The sequence below is a fragment of the Phyllostomus discolor genome, chromosome 3 (genome assembly GCF_004126475.2).
Source record: "Phyllostomus discolor isolate MPI-MPIP mPhyDis1 chromosome 3, mPhyDis1.pri.v3, whole genome shotgun sequence".
NCBI classification, from domain to species: domain Eukaryota; kingdom Metazoa; phylum Chordata; class Mammalia; order Chiroptera; family Phyllostomidae; genus Phyllostomus; species Phyllostomus discolor.
The window spans coordinates 41,777,534-41,790,991 of NC_040905.2; the positions used below are offsets into that span (position 1 = coordinate 41,777,534).

Consider the following 13,458-nt stretch of genomic DNA (forward strand, 5'->3'; position numbering starts at 1 on the left):
GGGCTGGAGTTCTCTGCTGCCTGGTTTCCTCTGCGGCCGTCCCAGGAAGGGATGCTGGTGCAAGCAAGCCCCCTCCTCTTTACTCCAGAAAGTGACGGACTTGCCCTTAGAGATGTGACAGGGCACGGAGATTGCAGCACCGCTTCCCAGATACTCTCAGGCAGTGGTGGCATTGTAGTGCACACTGTTAGAAGGGTCACCATCTGCACATTATGATCTATCTAAAATTTAGAAATCCTAAATGGGCTGCACTTTGCTCTTATTCTGAAGCCAGGAGCCTGTTCTCATTTCATGGTCGGAGCTCGGCTTGCTCAGTGGGGACCACATGCCGCCGTGGTTAAGACCATGCAACTACCAGCGCTCCAGCTGCAGTTCCACCAACACAGAAGCAAAAATGGGAAGTGTGTAGAGTTCTTGGAATAGGAATAAAGTAGTAAAAGAGTGGCTGAAGAAGGCTTCTGCCAGCCAGAACTCATTATATTTGTAGCTATTATGCTAAAGAGATTATACCTGTATAATCTTACATACCAGCTATGAAATAAGTACTGTTATCACCCCATGCTACAGTCAGGAAACAGAAGCATGGAGAAAATAAGTCACTTATCCTAAGGTCATAGAGCAAGTAAGTAGCAAGCTCCCTGGCGAGATTTGAAACCAGGGAGTCTAGCTCCACGCCTAACTAGATACCTCTTCTTTGCGTGAGTCTTCTCTCTGCCACCCAGACAAAGCCACAGTCTGCCCCAGTGATTCACAGGACTGCTGCCTTGCCCTGCCAAGTCCCATGGGGTTTACTGGGCAAAGGTTCTCTTTTTCTGCTTTCAGGCCATGCCACTCCAGCCACAGGTGGCAGTCTGGGGGAAGAAATAGAAGAGCAGACCTGCTGGGGTCAGAGACCTCTCCCCCAGATCTTCTTCACCTAGCCTGAGCTTTTTTACACCTGACTCCCCCATCCTACAACCCACCGTCAATCATATGCCTCTTAAAAAGAAGTACTATCCATTCCAATCAAGGTTTAGGTTCCCTTTCAAGTTTTGTTTCTTTTATAACAAGAATCTTGGGCCTAAATTTTAATTTGCACAGCCAGTGACTAGTGTTGCCCTCAGTAAATGTCATCTGTCTTCTCTCTTGGGTCTCATCATAGGTAAGGAGGGCTTCGTCTCCCAGGCGGAGGCTGGGGACGGCAGATGTGCTGCTGAGCAGAGCGGTTAAGGGCCCTGCCCACACGGAGTGTGTACTCTAGTGGGAAGACAAACATTCAAAGAGTCATACATAAAGGTAAAGCTGTCCTATGACAAGTGCTGTAAAGAGAGCAGAGTTCGATGAGCCCAGAATGGACATTTGACCTACTCGGGGAGGTCAAGGGAGCCTCCCCTAAGGAGGAGGTCCACAGTGCAGATCTGGAGAAAAAGGAGAGTGCGTCACAGGAAGAGCCTGCTCAGAGCCCTGCACCCGGGCAGGAAGGAGTGTGGTGTCTTTGAGGAACTGAGAAAGCCCAGTGTGGCTGGAGACCAGAAGATGGGGATGTGGTCGATGATGAGGGAAGAGGCAGCAGCAGGGACAAGAACTGTGTACAGCCCATGTTAAAGACTTTGGCCTACCTACCTACAGTAGTTCTTTCAACTCTGGCTGCTCACCAGAATCACCTGTGGGACATTTGGAAAAGACTGTTAAGAGGATCTCACTCCAGAACAATTATATTTACATTTCTGGAAATGAGACCCAAACACAGTTTTGTTTTGTTGTTAAGCTTCCAGGTGATTTTATTGTGAAACCAGGGGAGAGAATCATTGCCTTCCACCAACAGGAAACCCTGAATGTTTAAAAGATAATGTGTATGCTGTGTGTGTTTAGGGGTAAATGGATGCCATAGTCAGATTTACATTTCAAAAAGCATCCTTTGGAGTGAGGAATGAAGAGTTTTCAGAAAGGAGAAAACTCTGAAGGAGAAACTCTTGTTAATTGGCTGCTGAAGGATGCAAGGATAGATGGGGTAGCAGCCGTGGAGATGAAAGTAGAGGATAAATAGGAGGGAAACCGCTGGGCCTGGTGGGAGGACGAAATGATACGGACTAACTAACTCAGTATGGGGGTGAAAAGAGAGCATGGTTACCAGGGCTCTGCTTGCACAACAGGCTGGATAATTGTGCTATTTGTTGCAATAAGGACAAAGATTAGCCCCAGATATGGTTCGAGTGGCAGTGAGGCTTTACCTTGGACATGTGGAGTATGCTTTTGTTTCATCATGTGCTTTATGTCTCTTTTCTCGAGAACATCTACAGGTCCCTCACGAATCCTTGCTATTTCTTATTCATTAAAACCAACAACAACAACTATAACCACAAATGATTGAGCACTTGCTACATTCAAGAACTTGGCCTAATTAATCTGTCTTCAAATGTAACTTTTAGAAGCTTACTGATGAGTAAATAAAGTTTCCTAGTACATACCCATGTTTTCCTAGGAAAATTGTTACTGTTTCATCTTTTCCATAACTTTATTTATGTCGTATATTTCTTAAGACATTTAGTGCCCAGGGGGAGAAATTTCACTCCAACAAGCATAAACAAAAAAAGAATACTTTATTGTAAAGGTATCTCGTGGAATACAAAGATGAACATGCTGCTAGGTTTCAGGAAAAACTAAAATCATGGACTCATGACTTCACAGTCTCTCTCCTAAGTTCTTCCTCTCCACACATCTGCTTTGTTCTTTACACTCTCCTCACAAACCAACTTCCATCACTTTTCTTGCCATGATGAAAGAAATCATGGCAATTCATGCTTCTGAGGTGTAAACCTTACAGCTACAGTATCAGGGAGGTTATCCTGCCTCAGCACTCATTGGCTTCCTTGAGCCAGGTGTCCCTCTTCAGTGGACCAATCAACAGTGGCCAGGCAGTAAGAAGTGAGTTGATACCTATACCCCACAGAACCGTAGCTAAAATGGATACTTCTGTGACAGTCCACCAGGATTGCGCTGGGACTGGGATTGCAAATCTTGGAAAAACAAGAGTAGGCAAATTGTGCAAGTTTGCCATTCCATTTCAACTGAGCAAACCACTATCATCAGATCTAACTGAAACCAATTCCAAGAAGGTTGAGAATTTTACGAAATATTTCATTTCTCTGGACTGGTGCTATTATGGCATCTGAAGTTTTCAAAATTTCTAAAATTTCCTTTTAGACAGTGATGGATGCAAATAGATTTGCACTTGTCTATGATTTGGACTACGAAGTTTTGAATTGATTCGACAACACACGGTGCCAGTTCTGAAATGCTACTGATTCAAAATGTCATTTGCATTTGTGTAGATGGAAAATTATATAACAGAGTCTAGCTCTTTTGATCCTCACTAGTATTTGATTAACACTAAGACTTCCCAAAGCCCTAAAAGAAGTAGCAGAGGTTGAGATCTCTGTTACATTTGGGGAAATATGTACTTTGTTCCCTTAGAAATAAAGGCCCTGTTGGATGACAAGTCATGAAGGAGCTGGTTTTGACAGTGTATTCTTTTGAAACTCTAAGATAAAAGGAGGTCTTTGCGAATTACTGGCGATGAAAATGATCATAAATACAGATCTCTTTGAACTTTCTTATGAAAATACTGAGAAATATAATCAGGTCAATATTTCCACTCTGACTTCCCAGGGTGTGGCACCATCACAGACTCTATACCTCACGTATTTGTGACCTTTGGAATTTCCCTCAAGGAATTTACAATCCAGTTATGATTAAACAAATATGTAGTTAATAATATTTATAAAATAACTTATTCTTGAGTGTCCAGTCGACAATCTGCAGGAGTTTAAAGAGAAGTGAGGGGCTGGGAGTCCAAGTGGGTGCGAGTGGCCCAGCCGGGCTGGCCTTCGACAAAGCTGCGAAGCAGGTGCGGTTGGTCTCAGGGGCCTTGAACCTGTGTGAGCACAGACTGTGTTTGCTCCCTGTCATCCGCTCTGTACTTCCCCTCACCTCTCTTTTCCATCTGTTGGGTAGTACCTATAATTTGTTCCAGTCTTGTCCTCAACTCATTTCAACTAATCCTTGCTAAGTTGCTAATTGAAAATGGAGGTGTTAATTGCAAACACAGCAGAACTATGGGTTTAGGGCAAAGGTGTCAAACTCGTTTTCACTGGGGGCCACATCAGTCTCCTGGTTGTTTTCAAAGGGCTGAATGCCACTTTAGAACTGTATAAATGTAACTACTCCTTAACAGTTCAGCAAGAGCCCGGCACTGCCACCGGCTAGAAACAAGGTCCCAGGCCAGATAAAACAAGGTGGAGGGTTCAGTTTGGCCTGCGGGCCTTGTGTTTGCCACCTGTGGTTTAGGGATTTGGATTCTAGACCTGGCTTTGCTGTTATCTCTCAGGATGATTTAGGGGTAATTTTTTGTGTCCCCAGATCTCAGTTTCCTCATCTTTAAAATTACTGGAGGGCCATACAGTCCCTGTTGTGACTGCAGATGAGCTGTGGTAGCATGGAAACAGCCCCAGCCAACAAGAGTGATTTACAGAAACAGGGGGTGGGCCAGAGTGGGCCTGCAGGGAATCGTTTGCAGACTCCCTGGTTTAGAATGTGCTGTGTGGAACCAAGTTGCCTGGGTTCAAAGCTGAGTGCTAGCAGCTACCTACCCACTTTGTCTCACAGTTTTCTTTTCTGTAAAATAGGAGAAATTGTATTCTGCCTGCCTCACAGGGTGGCTGAGGGGACTAAACGAATTCACGTGTGGAAAGCACTTGGCTCATTGCTTGAATCATAGTAAGTGCTATTAATTACTGTTACTCTCCCTCTCTTCAGCTTCCTTTTGTGTTTTTGCACACTTTTTTTCTGTCAATGAGCTTGGCCCAACAACCTCCTCTGCAGCGAGGGGAATACTAGGGCAAGAGCCTGCCGATGAAGAGACACCTCCCCTGTAAGGTGAGCTTTCTCCTTGTGAGTGATCTTAGATACATTCAGAGCTTCACTCTAGAGCAAAAGCACATTCACTGGCACTGCCTCAAACTAATAATAGCTCTAACGTTCGTCTGTATGGCATTATTTTGAATCTAAACACAAATGGTCATGTAGCCTTCTGCAAGGTAGCCTGTTGATAAGCCAAGAAGTTTCTGAACTCCTTTCCCAGAAAGAATGAAGGAGGAAAAGCTTAGCAAAGCCACCTCTCCTGAGGAAGAATGCCAGGCTTTCAGTATCACTGAGGTATTGGTGAGAGAAGGCTCCCCAAAGGAGGGAGCTATTAGGGTATGGTTTTTGTGGGGTCCAATGTGGACTGTGGAAAAGAGACGGTGACTGTGGACTGGGGCCGTGCCAACCTTTGTGGTCAGGCAAATGGCTTGGGCACAAATGTGTATTCTTTTTTCCTCTTTGAATTCAGTGACTAAAAATTATAGAGGAATTGCCAACTACTTAGCCATGGGATTGTATGGTAGAATATTTTATGGCATTTCAGGTTTAGAGGAGTTGTGCCTTAGATTGCATCATCAGCCTGCATAGTTCCTCCTGTTTTTCATGTGGCACAGTGCCTATATTATGTACACGATTATTAATCTTTTACAAGGGTATTGTTGACAGACCTGTAATCATGTATGGGAGTCATAAATCTTTTCTTTAATAAGTCAACGGTGCCTGTTATATTTGGCAAGTATTTGCCAGGCACTAGCTAAACCGGAATGATAGCAGTGAGACTGCAGCCTAGAACAGGGAGCCCTGTGCCTGGATTTAGGAGACTTGGCTTCTTGTTATGATTCTGTCACTAATTAGCTATGTGACTTGAGCATCAACTGACTTTGTAACGTGAGGACAGTTACCTGACTTCTTTGGGACTCAGTTTCCTTATCTGAAAAACTAGAGCGTTAAGCTCTGAGCCTGAGGCACTTGCCAACTCTAATTCAAGATTCCCCCAAGAGAGAGATAAGGTGATCCCAGAGGCCTGAAATTCTGTGTTGATCAGCCCAGGTCCCTTTGGGCCCTTTCAGAGTTTCTCCTCGATGTACAGTGGTGGGAGACCAGTTCATAATCAGTGGTTAGACTGCAAGTTGCCCAGAAGTGGCTCGTTTTTATTGGTGCAAAATGAACAGCTCCTTCACCCCAAGGCAGGCGTCCCTGAACAGTGAGGCGGTATGTGCTGTAGTCTTACAGTCAAAGGCCCAAGTGGAGATTCGGTTCTGCTGCTTACCACCTGTGCCACCCAGGCCAAAGCACACAGCCTGACTGAGTCCACAACTTCCTCTGTAAGATGACAATCCCAATATGTGTTCCGCCAGCCACCCAGGGTGGGCACCTTAAGACAATTCATACAAGAGCCCTCTTCAAACATTAACACTCAGTACAAAAACCACCATAAGCATGGCTTCCTTCTTAGAAAAGAAAACATAAGATATGCTTTCCCAACATATTAGTGGTTAAAGAAACTAATAACCTACCAAACACCTTAAATTATTAGTAGCCATGCATTCCAAATGCATTTTATTCAAACCTGGAGAAAGGAAATCCTTGTGAATATTGTGATACAGCCACCCAACAAGGGTTTTTTGAGTGTTAAAATGAAAGGAAGATTCTAACCAATTTTAGAAAAATGGTTACTGTCACAACACAGCCTCACCTGATCTAAAGTGTTTTCTTTGCACGCATAGCTTGGCAAGACCCAGAGAAAAGGCTGTGTGATAGGGGCTCGATTGGAGAGGCTGATGGTAATGTGTTCCTTTATTCTGCAAAGCTGGCTGAATACTTGGGGTTAGGTTCTGTCAGAAGCACTGACAGTTCTGGATCCCCTCCAGTGGCGGAAACAAAGGCTGGTGTTTCTTTTGAAAAATTCTTTCTGAGCAGCGAGATTGTCCAACACAGTTTCCTTGATAAAGGGCTCATTATCTGTCGGTGTGACTTTGCCCTTAATTTTTATGCCGGCAGTGCCAACACGGGCATATTTGAGCCAATCCTTTTACCCAGACAGCTGTAACAGCACCCTAACAATTGGGCCAGTGCGCCAAGCTTGGGTGAGGTTTATAATCCCCTACCAGTGATTTCCAATTAGTTGAATCAGTGACAAATAGAGTTTATCAGTTTCCTTTTCATTGTATTTACAGTTTTTGTCATGTTTCAAATGCAAGCTCATTTTCAAATTAAAAAAAAAGATAGAATGTTTCAGAACCACTTCTTTAGTTCAAATGACAGATGCTCATGGACCTACAATCTGTGGCTGCTTTGTTAGAGTAAAGTGGCTTCACAACTTTGGGGACGGGTGACCCTCCAAGAAAGAAATCAATATAGCAACAACACACGATGAGTCCATGTAAGAGAGAGACTCTGTAAGTAGTGATGGAAAAAAGTCTTGCATGACTCCATCTAAACAAGGTGATTACGTTTTAGTCTCTAAGGCAGGATGGGAATGTGATGTTAACTCAGGAAGCTGAAAGCTAACTAAGTTTACTGCAAAACCTTTTTAATCAAAGCAAGGTAGCTTCATGGAGCCCACCAAAAGAGATGTTATAGATTAGGAGTGATTCCACGTTTATCAGACAGTACCAGGGAGAAAGTTCCTGAGATGCAGGATACAAGCAATCCGTGCACTAGGGAGATGTGCTCCTTTGGTGCCTAGGACACTGCACAAAGGTTTTCCAAAACCAGAATGAAACATCCCTTGAGCCACACCATCATTTACTCTGAAAGTTTTCAGAGTTCATCCATGTTGTAGTATGGATCATAGACATACATTTAAGAGTTGAAACTGTAAAACTTCTAAAAGAAAACAGGTTTGGAGAATATTTCTTAAATATTAGCACACAAAAAGCATGAACTATAAAAAGGAAAAAAGCAACTAATTGGACTTCATCAAAATTGAAAAGTTTTGTTCCTCAAAAAACACTAGCATGTTCGTTTAGGGAGGGGAGAGGGTGGGGCTGCTTGGAGGTCAGGAAAGGAGGGGAAATGGGAATAACAGTAATCATATAAATAATAAAAATAAACAAATATTAAAAAATAGTCATGGGGATACAAAATATAGCATAAGGAATATAGTCATAACATTGTAATATCTAATTATGGTATCAGATAGTTAATAGATTTATCAGGTTGATCTCTTTTAAAGTTACATAAATGTCTAATAACTATCTTATACACTTGAAATTAATACACTATTGTATGTCAACTGTAATTAAAACATAAAAATTATTTTTAAAAAGACAGTTATGAAAATAAAAAGCCACAGAAAATAGTTGCAAAATATATGTCTAACAAAATCTCACAACACAATAATAAAAAGCAAACAATACAGTTTTTAAAAAATGTACAAAAGGTTAGAATGCTTTACTAAAGATATATGGATGGCAAATAAGCTCATGTATAGAAGCTCAACATATTTATTAGGGAAATGCAAATGAAAATCACAGTGAGAAGGGATTTAAATAGATACTTATATGTCAATGTTCATAGCAACATTATTCACAATAACCAAAAAAGCTGGAAACAACCCAAGTGTTCATCACAGATGAATAAACAAACTGCGGTATATACATACAATGGAATACTATTCGGCTATACTATACTATTTGAAGATTCAAATTTCCAGTCAGTTTCTTATGTGGTGGGATATCAGCATCAAGATTCATTTTTCCTTGCACGTGGCCTTCCCACTGCCCCATGCCCGGTGATTTTTTAGCACCACTTGTAGACTGGCAGCATAGGTGGCCGGGTTGCTCTGTCCCTAAATCTACCTCTGACCCATTCAGACCCTCAGAGGTCCTATCTAAACAGCATTTGCATTCTCTTGCTTTAACAATCACACATACAAGAATTCTGAGTTGCGTTTTCTTTAACCTTCCAGACCTTTCTCCCTTACTGAGTGCCTACTATGTACCAGGAAGTCTATTAGCTGCTGGAGTTATTCAACAATAAAAAGTGGCCCTTGAAATGACTACACAAATACTTGTTTCTATGCTTTATATTTTATCAACTCAGCTGACATTACTGCATTGTAACTTTAAGTCTGGCTTCTGTATTACAAAGGATTTTGAGAGCAGATACCAAGTAAAGTAAAATTCAACTGAAACTGTCACCATGGTGGTTCACCTACCTCCATCTCACACTGGTTGACTTATTTTACTCCCCAAGAAGGAGGACTGAAGAGCTCCAAAAGATAAGGATACCTAGAGCAGAGATTACAATCAGAGAAGCAGTTTGTACAAGTCCAGAAGCAACAAAATGCTAAGCAGTATTCCAGGCAATAATTTTTTTTCATGTTTTTTTAAATGTATGTTTAACTTGGTTAGCTCACAAAAGTAGATTTTAAGCTAAACAACACAAAGGTTGATTTGTCCCCCTCCCAAACACTTCGGCTATCAGAGCAGAGAGGGACAAATAAAAATATCAGGCGAAATTCTGTAGTGTTTTGCCCCAGGGTTGCCAGCACTGGTATTTCACCTATTACCGACTCTCAGTCATTGAATGCCTGCAATGTTGGTGCTGCAGTGAACAGAGGATTCAAAATACACGGTCCGTAGATCAACAGTTTGACACTCTGACATGTCAGTTCTCTTCTTGGCCAAATACACATATATATTTAGGCTCACTTAATTTTATGATGTACAGCATCATAAAACCATAAACTGGTGCTTGTCACACTTATGTGGCCTAATCCAGGTTTCAAGAATTTTTGGATTAATTACCAGCATTTAAAAATTGAGATACTGCCCATACAAATCTGGATTTCTTTCTAGCTTCTCTGAAAATTGAAAGGTCTGGCAAATCTGGGCTCGCATCTCTGTGTGGCAACAATCGCTAAACTCTAGTATCAGCTGCTTCCTGTAAGACCAGCCACTTGGGCTACTGTCTCTCCTTAGCTGACTTCTCTGATGTCACCTTTCCTAACTGGTTCCTCCAAGGCAGTGGTTCTTTTAAACATGGCTTCACATTGGAATCACATGAGGAACCTTAAAAGGCACTGATGCCTGTGTCACACCATCAGAGGTTTTGATATAATCCATCGAGGGGTGCAGGCCAGGCAGTGGGATTTTTTGTAAGCTCCCCAGGCAATTCCAAATGTGTAACCACAGGTGAGGACCCCTGTCTAAGACAGAGCATCTCAAAATTTAATTTGCATATCAATCATATGGGGATCTTGTTAAAAATGCAGATTATGATATACTAGGTCTGAAATAGGGCCTGAAGTTTTGGTTATCTAACAAGCTTCTAGATGGTGCCAATGATGCTGGTCCTCTCTGTGGGAAAGAAGGCCCTAAGGCATTTGTATTTGTTTTACCTGCTTCTTTTGAATCCTAAAATACATATTCAAGTCTAATGGAAGCATATTCTAGCATGCACACATGAAGTAAGCCAGAGTGATAGTGGCAAATGACAATTCCCTACTGGTCCTCTTTGGGGAGGACACTTCTCACTTGTGGTAGCCACTGACAGCCTTTCAAGGTGCCAGGGAGATGGGTGGGGGAAGAAGGCCTTGACTCCCTTAAGTCTGACTTCCAAAACACCTTCACTGTCACCGGGGGAGATATGACAATCTCCCCTAGGTAAATTATACATCCTCTGACATTTTGAGCTCCTTGGTGATGGCACCATCTGTCAACCAACAGTTTGGTCATTACTAATTGAACTGTGGTGTTTGCACACTTATTTGAGTGTTTTATTACAGTCGTTTTCTGTCTGAGTTCCCAGATGCCATGGGCCTAGAGCAATGGTTCTCAAACCCTAGCATGCACCACACCATTTGGAAGGCTTATTTAAACAGATTTCTAGGCTCCACCCCCAGTATTTCTGATTCAGTGAGGACAGAGAATTTGCATTTCCAACAAATTACCAGGAGATATGGACCGTGCTGGCCCAAAGACCTACCAGCATTCTTGGCCTCACCACATGGTTTTTTATAATACTTCTGTTTTAGGAGTCCACAGAAAATTTTATTAAAGAAAAAGTTGTTCTTTTTTAAAAGTTTGAATACTGCTATTTTTGCCTTTGTTTTTATTATTTCATAGAAATCAATGGCAAATGAGAAGAAATAAAAATGTTAATATTAGAAACATGACAGGTACCAATTTAATATAGGTGACACAGACTGAAATTATTCAGTTTATGAAAAAAGGTCTATCGCCCTTCCATAGACACTCTTTGGACTTATGTTATGTGTTCCAGTATGTTGGGGAAAAAAACATTTTTAAAGTAAAACGTACATTAGAAATAAGTCATGAAAGACCATCTAGAAAAGAAGTTCAATTTAGGCTTTCATGGTATTTTTAGGTTGAAGGCAAGAGAACCCCAGTTGTAGCAGTACCAAAGTCCCATTCCAGGAGCTGGTCATCTACAGCAGGAGATTGCAAGGAAGGTTTCTTTGGACTCAAGTCCAAAGGAAATACAGTAAACATCACAGCAGTTACATCTCAGCCTATTGCATTGGATCAAAGCAATTCAACCACAGGGTGAGGAACCTCATCTTATTTACCACGCTCAGACAAACAATATATGAGGTCCTTCATCTTACATAGTGGGTGGAAAGGATGTAGCTTGGTAGACTTCATATTTACAATACTTTTAGATAGAGTGGATTCTTAAACATGTTGGTAGCTGTCTGCTTCTGCATTACCACTTCAGGAGACATACTGGAATAGTAGAGATGCTATTGCCCGAATAACCCAAAGCAGAACTTTTCCATTAGAATGTGAGTCACCTTTAAAAATGATTACTATGTTTTCTAATGACAGTCAATACATTTCAGAATGTTCTTTCTTCTGCTTCCATCGTCCACTGGAATAAACCACCAAACTCAAAGTTTGACAAAAGTCTAAGTGCTTGGTTTAAAAAAAAAAGAAAGTAATATTCTCGCAAGGAAATTGGGAAAGAGCTGTAAAAAGGGCATTGGTGCAAGCAGGCTGGGCGAGGACAGATCTCAAAACTGCAGAAGGAGGAATCTGGAAAGAGCTTGTTAAAAAGCGACTCTTACATGATTTAAAGGAAAAGAGCGGAACATAAGGTGCTGGCATCCCATCTTACTTGTCAGTGGAAGGTCTGAACCAAAATCAGGTTTTTGGGGGGTCAACTTAAGTAATGATTATTAGTTAAAGAATCTGCCTTTGAAAGGTAACAGATTTGTGGGACAATATAATTCACGTGAGCTTCCTCAGCTGACCCTATAAACAACTAAAGGGCTCCAGTCTGCCTGAGCGACCTACATTTGCTCCGTCATCTCAGGACTGGAAGGGATCAGCCAGCGTGCGCCCTTATAAAACTCTCTTTTCGCGGACCCGCCTGGCTCCCGGTGGCGGCGGTGCCAGGCTCTTGGTTTCACAGCAGGCTGCGGGCACTCGTCCCTCCGGTTCACCCTTTCACCCCTCCTTCACCCCCAGGAACCGCGCGGGGTGGCGTGGTTTTTCCGCTCACTCGAGACAGAGGCTGTGCTGGCGAGGCTAGGAATTGCAGGGCCTCCGGGCTTTGGCGAGCTCTGGAATCTGTGTCCTCCCAGCCACTGTGCTGGGGGGCTGGAAGCTCGAAAGAGGCTGGGGTTTGTTTCAAGACACTCAGATTGGAGACGCAACCTCTAAGTCTGAACTTGTTCTCGACCTCCTCCAACCCCACTGTCTCTGGTCTGGGAGACACCCAGCAGGCGACCTGGCTCCACCATAGGTGAACAGCAGCCTGGCCATCCCAGAGGACTCAAACCCAGAGCGATCCACAGTGGAGGTAACGCACGTTCCAGCGGCCAGGGCATCCCCGTGGAGGGGGCGGAAGGCGAACAGGGCCACTGGCTAGCTGGGCTACAGGAAGGGTCCGCAGGGGTGGAGCTCCGCCTCCTGGCTGCCGGGTTGGGAGCCGGGCTCTGAGAATGGCAGCAGTGGAGGGCGCGGCGCCAGGAGAGGGGGGCGGAGACTCGGGCGCTGGTTGGCGCGGGCTCGGGGGCGGGGCGCACGGGGCTGGACCGAAGGCGGGGACAGAGCTGGGCGCCGGAGCTGCGAGCTGACGGAGAGGAGTCGCGAGCAGCTGGAGCGGAGTTAGAGGAAGCGGTGGCTGCAGCGGCTGGCGAGCGGGTTGGAGACCGAGAACTCGGATCGGGAACGTCGGTGGGTCGGAGCCGGGTCAGAGGCGTGTCAGAGCCGTGTGTGCAGGAGGCCGCCACTGCAGCCCCGGCCAGGGAGAGGAAGGAAGCCGGCCAGCGGGGGAGGTAGGCGGTGGCAGCGGGTCCGGGTGTGTGTGCTCGGGAGGGGGAGGCTGTGCGTGCGCGCGCGGCTGTCGCCTCTCTTCCTGTCACCAGCAGCGGCTTCTTCAGCGGAGCTGAGCGGGAGGAAAGCAGTGGGTCGCCCGTCTTCCTCGCCGCCGCCGGCATCTCCCGCCTGCCCTGGGCCCGGCTCGTGGCCAACGTTCTGGCTTCTGTTTGCCGGTCCTTTCGAGCTGGGTCTGCACGCTGCCGGGCGCATCCGTCCTTGGAGTTACAGGAAACCTCCGGCTTTCCCCCACCGTTCAGTCCCCGCA

General features: G+C 44.2%; 1 protein-coding gene across 1 annotated transcript in view; it reads left to right on the forward strand.

Moving 5' to 3' along the window:
• Window positions 1-12,923: 12,923 nt before the first annotated feature.
• PIK3R1 (phosphoinositide-3-kinase regulatory subunit 1) overlaps window positions 12,924-13,458 on the forward strand; it is an 82,831-nt gene continuing 82,296 nt past the window's right edge. The window contains exon 1 of the mRNA XM_028517776.1: window positions 12,924-13,150. The gene's annotated coding sequence lies outside the window, so the exon portion shown is untranslated. The remainder of the gene's footprint in view (window positions 13,151-13,458) is intronic.